The sequence below is a fragment of the Lytechinus variegatus genome, chromosome 8 (genome assembly GCF_018143015.1).
Source record: "Lytechinus variegatus isolate NC3 chromosome 8, Lvar_3.0, whole genome shotgun sequence".
In the NCBI taxonomy this organism is placed as follows: Eukaryota; Metazoa; Echinodermata; class Echinoidea; order Temnopleuroida; family Toxopneustidae; genus Lytechinus; species Lytechinus variegatus.
In genome coordinates, this window is record NC_054747.1 from 13,140,789 (window position 1) to 13,148,383 (window position 7,595).

The following is a 7,595-nucleotide window of genomic DNA, read 5'->3' on the forward strand; positions in this document are numbered from 1 at the left end:
CATGATAATTAATCAGGCCTTTACTAGCTTATACACCCGATAGTGAAGATGTTCTGCCCATTTGTCGGCCAATTAACTGTCCCATCTCCTAGTTTGAATGGAACAAAGTGAGTTAGAAGGGTACTATTTTCACGTTTTATTTTGAAACAGCTGTAAGTCCCTGATAAATAAGGATAATTGTGTTAACAAGAAACGAAGAAATATTTTATTTTCCTCATTCAGTACAAACAATTACACCGGTATATATAGGCCTATAAATTATAACAAATAACATGCAGTCATATTACTACCATAATGTAACTGATAATGAATGAATGTTAAAAATATTTTTTTTCTAAGGTAGTATTTAACCATGAATAAAGGCTTGTTATCATCATTTTATATAAATATACGTATTGTGAGCGCAGCGGGGATTTAAAGATGTAGCAAATTATATCTGTCCGTTGGATTGAATTTCTTTAGAGTAGAGAGGGAGGGGGATATTCGTGATGAGTTGATTCTGTTGCTAACTTTTTTTTGTAAACTCTATAGGCCTCTCATAAGGCCTATCTCGAGAAGGTCCTTTCTCAAGGGAAGTGTTTGCACGCGAAGGGGGGCGGGGGGGGGGGAGGGGGTGCAGGGAGGGGGAGTTTATTGGTATCTAAATTATATACGAGCGTGAGCTTCATTTATAGGTTTAGACCTAAAATTGGACATTCTATTCACTTAAAAAAAAACGAGAAAAGGACGGATGTCTTGCTAGAGAAATTATAAAAGCGCAAGCTGAATATTTGTTTTTGTTTTATTTTTTTTATTCCAACCTTTAGCAGATAATCTCACTCTAGCCTACCGTAAGCCTATATGCCTGTATCATGGTAAAGAACAAGCTGTTTTGTTAATTTTATGATCTGATGAAAGTATTTTTTTTTAATTTCAAATGGTTCAATTCCCCTTCAGTGTTCCATTCTCTGTTCTTCCTTTTATCTTATTTTCTTCCTTTCCTCTTCTCATTCGCGTACCTCCCCCTTCTTTTTTCTTTGTCCCGAATTTTTTTTTCTGTTGGAAAATGGTATGGTTCAGCGGAGCCCCCCTTCCCCTAGAACACCCCTACCTTTGTTGTATAGGAATCTAGATACACCAATCATGATAATGAACCAAAGTGCTCTGAGATTCTCAAGACCTCTATATTCATGCATTAAAGGAAATGCCAAGAAAAAAAATTGTTACAAAAGGTTGCCCACCTTTAAAAATAGGATAAGTTGAAGAGACAGACTATAGAGCCCAGATAACAAAATATGAGTTACAGTCCATGAGTGATATTGTGATAAAATATCACGAATGGACTGTAAATAAAAATTCTGTATTATCTCTTTTAGACACTCTATTCAAGCCGTTTGGAAAAAATTCTTCCAGTAGAAATCTGTTCAACAAACGTTTTTATTAGGAAATTGAAATTATAGTTAAAAGTCAAGTCCACCCCAGAAAAATGTTGATTTTAATCAATAGAGAAAAATCAGACAAGCATAATGCTGAAAATTCATCAAAATCGGATGTAAAATAAGAAAGTCATGACATTTTAAAGTTTCGCTTATTTTTCACAAGATTGTTAAATGCACAATTTAGTCACATGCAAATGAGAGAATCGATGATGTCCCTCACTCCCTATTTTTGTTTTTCATTGTTTGAATTATACAATATTTCAATTTTTACAAATATGAGAAGGACCAACTTGACTGAACCATATAATGTTGAACAAGGGTAATTCCACATTCCACATGTTCAGTGAGAAATAAAACTTTGTTTCACAGGACAACAATGAGAGAATTTGAATATTCCATATTTCATATGATAAAATACAAAAGAAATAGTGAATGAGTGATGTCATCAGTTCCCTCATTTGCATACCGACCGGGATGTGCATATAACAATTTTCTGAAATCAAGTGAAACTTTAAAATGACATAACTTTCTTATTTTTCATCAGATTTTAATGAAATTTTCAGTGTTATGCTGGTTGGATTTTTCTCTTTTTATTCAAATCAAGTTTTCGTTGAGGTGGACTTGTCCTTTAATCAATAGTGTGTGAAAGCAAGGATTGTTTTACTGCCCTCGTGCGTTTATGTGTTGGGTTTGTCCGGTTAAATGTGTTTAAGCCTATATTTTTATAGTGTAAATATCAAATGATCTAAATCATTGAAATTGTATTTGCACTTAAAATTAGCATTTCTACTGCATTCGCCATTTTAATGCGACTTATTTTATTCATATGAGGGTGGTTATCTTGACAACCTTGAGAGGTTTTTATGACCACCCATTTCTACTAATTATTGTAGCTTTTTATTGCCATTTGTATCTGTTTATTCTCTTGTTTCATCATACATTATCTTGCCTTATAATTACTGTTGTACCAGTGGCGGATCCAGGGGGGGGGGGTCACAGCCGGCCCATGTCCCCCCCTCCACTTTGCGAGGCAAAATTAAAATATGTAATGTTTAAAATGCCATAAAACGAAACATTAATTATGGCTTCAAAGTCAAACCCTTTTCTTTTTATTTCGCTTGTCAAAATTTTCCTCGGTAAAATGTGCCCCCCCCCCTTTGGAAAATCCTGGATCCGCCCCTGTGTTGTACATTGTATTTGTTAATACTTTATCTATACTTTGTGTTGATTTTATTGTAATTGAATAGAAAAAAAAGTGATATAGTTGTGATCTCTCTCTCCACATCACTTTGTTGTCGGTACAATCCTCATCCAACAATAATACACAACACATTAAATTTATCTTTCTTCCAATTTTATTTCACTTGGCAAAACAACAACATGAAAACTTGGAAATAATAACAAAAATAAATTATAATAAAAAATTTGTTAGTACTGAAATAAAGGATAGGTATGAATTGGACAGATATATAATACAGCTTCAGCTGAAAGCTTAAATAATAACAACAAATACTGATATAACTAACTTTTCATGATAAAAGAGTCACAGTATTCATAATAAGGACGGCTTAATCAATAAACCTGCAATTACATAAATTAATCAAAACAAAAGCAGGAACTCTAAGGTACACCTGAAATTAATCATAATAACTGGTATTATTTTCACAATCACACTGCCCCAAACTATTCATATTTCTTCATGCTTTGCATGATATATTTTGTAATGTTATTTTGACAATATTTCTCATCATTGTATTGCTATATTTATGCTTTCTTTTGTTTTTATCTGTAAAAGATGTGCATAAGTCAGCTCATCCTGTAAATTGATCTCAAAATATGATACCATTATCATCATCATCATCATCATTATTATTCTTGTCATTCTTCATAATTATCATACAGTACATCTAAATTCAGTGATATAAGTAGGGTTTAAAGATTTAATTTTCATAAGATAGGCATGACGCAATTAGACAAATTATGTGTTAGTATGACCCAGCACAGCCAGATTTAGCTGATTTTATCACAACACTCAAAATATGGTACTCCTCAAAAGGGAAAGTTAACCCTTGCAATAAGTTTGTTGTAAAAATACCAGAATTTTTTCTTCTTCAAATGGTGAAGGTTTGGGGAAAATCCATTAAAGATAAAGAAAATCATTAAAATTTCAGCTTTTAATTTGTGATGTCATAAACAAGCAGCTGCCCCATATGATATGTAAAACAAAATGCATAAATTTCAAGTTTTTAATGGTTCATGATGACTAAATATTTCTTCTTTAAAGGTCAAGTCCACCTCAGAAAAACGTTGATTTGAATCAATAGAGAAAAATCAGACAAGCATAACGCTGAAAATTTCATCAAAATCGGATGTAAGAAAAATGTGACATTTTAAAGTTTCGCTTCATTTCACAAATCAGTTATATGCACATCTCGGTCCGTATGCAAATGAGGGAACTGATTACATCACTCACTATTTCTTTTGTATTTTATTATATGAAATATTTTGATTTTATCGTCATTGTCATGTGAAATGAAGTTTCATTCCTCCCTGAACCCGTGGAATTCCATTATCTTGACATTTTGTGCTTCAGGCAAGGAGGTCCTAATTTTCAAATTCGTAAAAATTGAAATATTGTATAATTCAAACAATAAGAAACAAAAGAAATAGTGAGTGAGTGACATCATCAACTCTTACATTTGGATGTAACTGGCTCGTTCATATAACTATTTTGTTGAAAATAAGCGAATCTTTGAAATGTCATAAATTTTTTATTTTACATCCGATTTCGATGAAAATTTTAGCATTGTGCTTGTCTGATTTTTCTCTATTTATTCAACTCAACATTTTTCTGAGGTGGACTTGACCTTTAAGGAGCAGGTGTGAACTATTTTATCTGTTGATATTCTGAAGAAACAATAAAACCCATTTTCAATTCTTTTTAGTACATGACACTTCATTGATATGTTTAAAGGGGGAGTGAACCGTGTGTGATTTCTCATTGACTGTGTTATAAATACATAGTATTAAAATATGCATAATCAGATATCTACTAATACTACAGAGAATAATTTGACTTATAATTGTATTTGCATAGAGAAACTAAAATGTTTGAGAGTAAAAGTAATTGTTTTGCTACTTGGTAACATAATTATTGCTGCATAGATGTATTGAGTAGTTAATTAGCATGTTATCATTCAAGTGGGTCTATATTACTAGACTACACTAGCATTATGGGTCAGGAAACTGGCCAGGTATGAGTAGTTGAGGAATCGAGATGGCACTATTGGTTCGTATCTGCTTTAAATTCACAATACATGGGAAGCTTCTCGCGTATGGCATCACAAATCAAACATAGTAAAAGTATACTTAACTTTCTAAAACTTTTATGGATTTTCCTCAAACCTTCACTAGTTTTTTTTTCTGCTTTTTTTTACAACAAACTTTTTGCCAGGGTGAACTTTCCCTCTAAAGAGTAGTGGCAGTAAACACTGATTTCATGAGAGAGTATGTACATCCAATGTTAATTGGCACAATATCGAGGTAGATCTAGGCCCCATTGCAGAAAGGGTTGCCATCAACTAAAAAAATCTTGCGCATTTGATTTTCAGCTAATGAAGCACCCGTATTCGGGACTTGCGCTTGATATGTTGACTTGTGTGTTTAAACGCAACTCTTTCTGCAACAGCCCCCTAGTCTTGAAGCTACATAAAGCAAACTTTGTGAAATCTTGAAATCGAAGCTGGAAAACAATCACCTTGAAGATCACCAACACAGATAAGCACATGTGGGACAGTGTATTATTATCACTCGGTTAGAAAAGGACCCGCCATTTAGCTGAAGTGCCATGCTTATTTCTTAGCAATTATACAATATCTTCCAGCATTTTTTGGCACATAACTATTAATACATATAGACAATTTGGTGGTCGTTTTATGATTGCATTCTCTTTGAACACATTTTGAAATTGTGACCACAATTATCTTTAAATAACAATTATTCATATTAAAGGTACAAAGCGAGTGCAGGGGGCTATGCAATCCTGTATCCCAATCCGGCAAACTATTATAACCTTGATTTTCTTTGATGCTGAACTACAAAAGATCTCTCAACAATGCAAGCAAGCAAAGCTGAAACATAGCATGCAATTTTCTTACCAAAACAAATATTAAAGTTAGGAATTACATGTTTAATAGTAAAAACAAGTGAAATTTGACATATTGCTGATAAAAAAACTTGTCTTGTTATTGGAATTACTGACTGTTGTTTTCACAAGAAAATGCACTAATCCTCAGCTCGCTAAGATATCCTACATCTATATTTTTTAAAGAATTTCTAACACATTAAAATCTGAAAGAATAATGCAGCAATGAATGATAAAATTAAAATACATGTTGCCATTTTGAAGAATAAAATGTGATCAAATAAACAAGACAATAACAAGTACATTCATTGTCATGGTGGGGTTGAATGCAAATTCAAACACAAATTGGAAATTGCATAATGGGATTTGATTTGTACTAGTATTTGAACAGTTAATAATTTACAGAAAGACAATAACATAAAGACTACGTAAGAGCAATGATATACACTCCATATCTACCCTTAAAGGACAAGTCCACCCCAACAAAAACTTGATTTGAATAAGAAGAGAAAAATTCAGCAAGCATAACACTGACAATTTCATAAAAATCGGATGTAAAATAAGAAAGTTATGGCATTTTAAAGTTTTGCTTATTTTCAACAAAATAGTTATATGAACGAGCCAGTTACATCCAAAAATGAGAGTTGATGACATCACTCACTCACTATTTCTTTTGTATTTTATTATATGAAATATTTTTATTTTCTCGTCATTGTCATGTGAAATGAAGTTTAATTCCTCCCTGAACACGCGGAATTCCATTATTTTAACAATTTGTGCTTCAGGCAAGGAGGTCCTAATCGTCAAATTCGTAAAAATTGAAATATTGTACAATTCAAACAATAAAAAACAAAAGAAATAGTGAGTGACATCATCCACTCTCTCATTTGGATGTACATGTAACTGGCTCGTTCATATAACTTTTTTGTTGAAAATAAGCGAAACTTTGAAATGTCATAACTTTTTTATTTTACATCCGATTTTGATGAAATTTTCAGCATTGTGCTTGTCTGATTTTTCTCTATTGATTCAAATCAACATTTTTCTGAGGTGGACTTGACCTTTAAAAAAAAAAAACCCTGAAGGCCCGGATCATATAACAAAATAAATTTCCAAAACAATGGCACAAAATAAAAGGCAAACCAGAACAAAAATAAAGCATTTGGATATTTGATACCCACCCCATACAAAAGAAGTATGCTAAAACATCAAGGCTCTAGCAGATTTTGAAAGACAATATACATACATGTATGCCAATAGATGACACACGTAAGATATCTGAAAGTCCAGGAATACAACATAATTCTGAAATACTATCCAATATTCAAGGAATTTTAATATTAAACTAGAACTATCACTACCCCCGCCGTACATTGTTACCATGGTAATAGTTTCAAACACATTGAAATATATATATCCTATTTTGACCACAAAACCAATGTGTGAGCTATCATGAGAATTGGTTAACAAGTGGAATGCCTTTGGCCGTCTCACCTGCATCACGCAGTTCAATATAGCAGCAGTGCTGACTTTGAATACTACTCTAACTCGCACAAGATGTTCAGTGATACATGGTTACTCTTATGTCCACTTTTTATGAACTAGACCAATAAACTTACAGAGATATGATGGTTATTCAACGAAAAACCCCAACATGGCCAAAGTTCATTGACCTTACATGACCTTTGACCTTGATCATGTGACCTGAAACTCGAACAGGATGTTCAGTGATACTTGATTACTCTTATGTACAAGTTTCATGAATCAGATCATAAACTTTCAAAGTTATGATGGTAATTCAACAGATACACCCAATTCGGCCAAAGTTCATTGACCTTTGACCTTGGTCATGTGACCTGAAACGCGCACAGGATGTTCAGTGATACTTGATTACTATAATGTCCAAGTTTAATGAACTAGACCAATAAACTTTCAAAGTTATGATGGTAATTCAACAGATACCCCCAATTCGGCCAAAGTTCATTGACCCTAAATGACCTTTGACCTTAATCATGAGACCTGAAACTTGCACA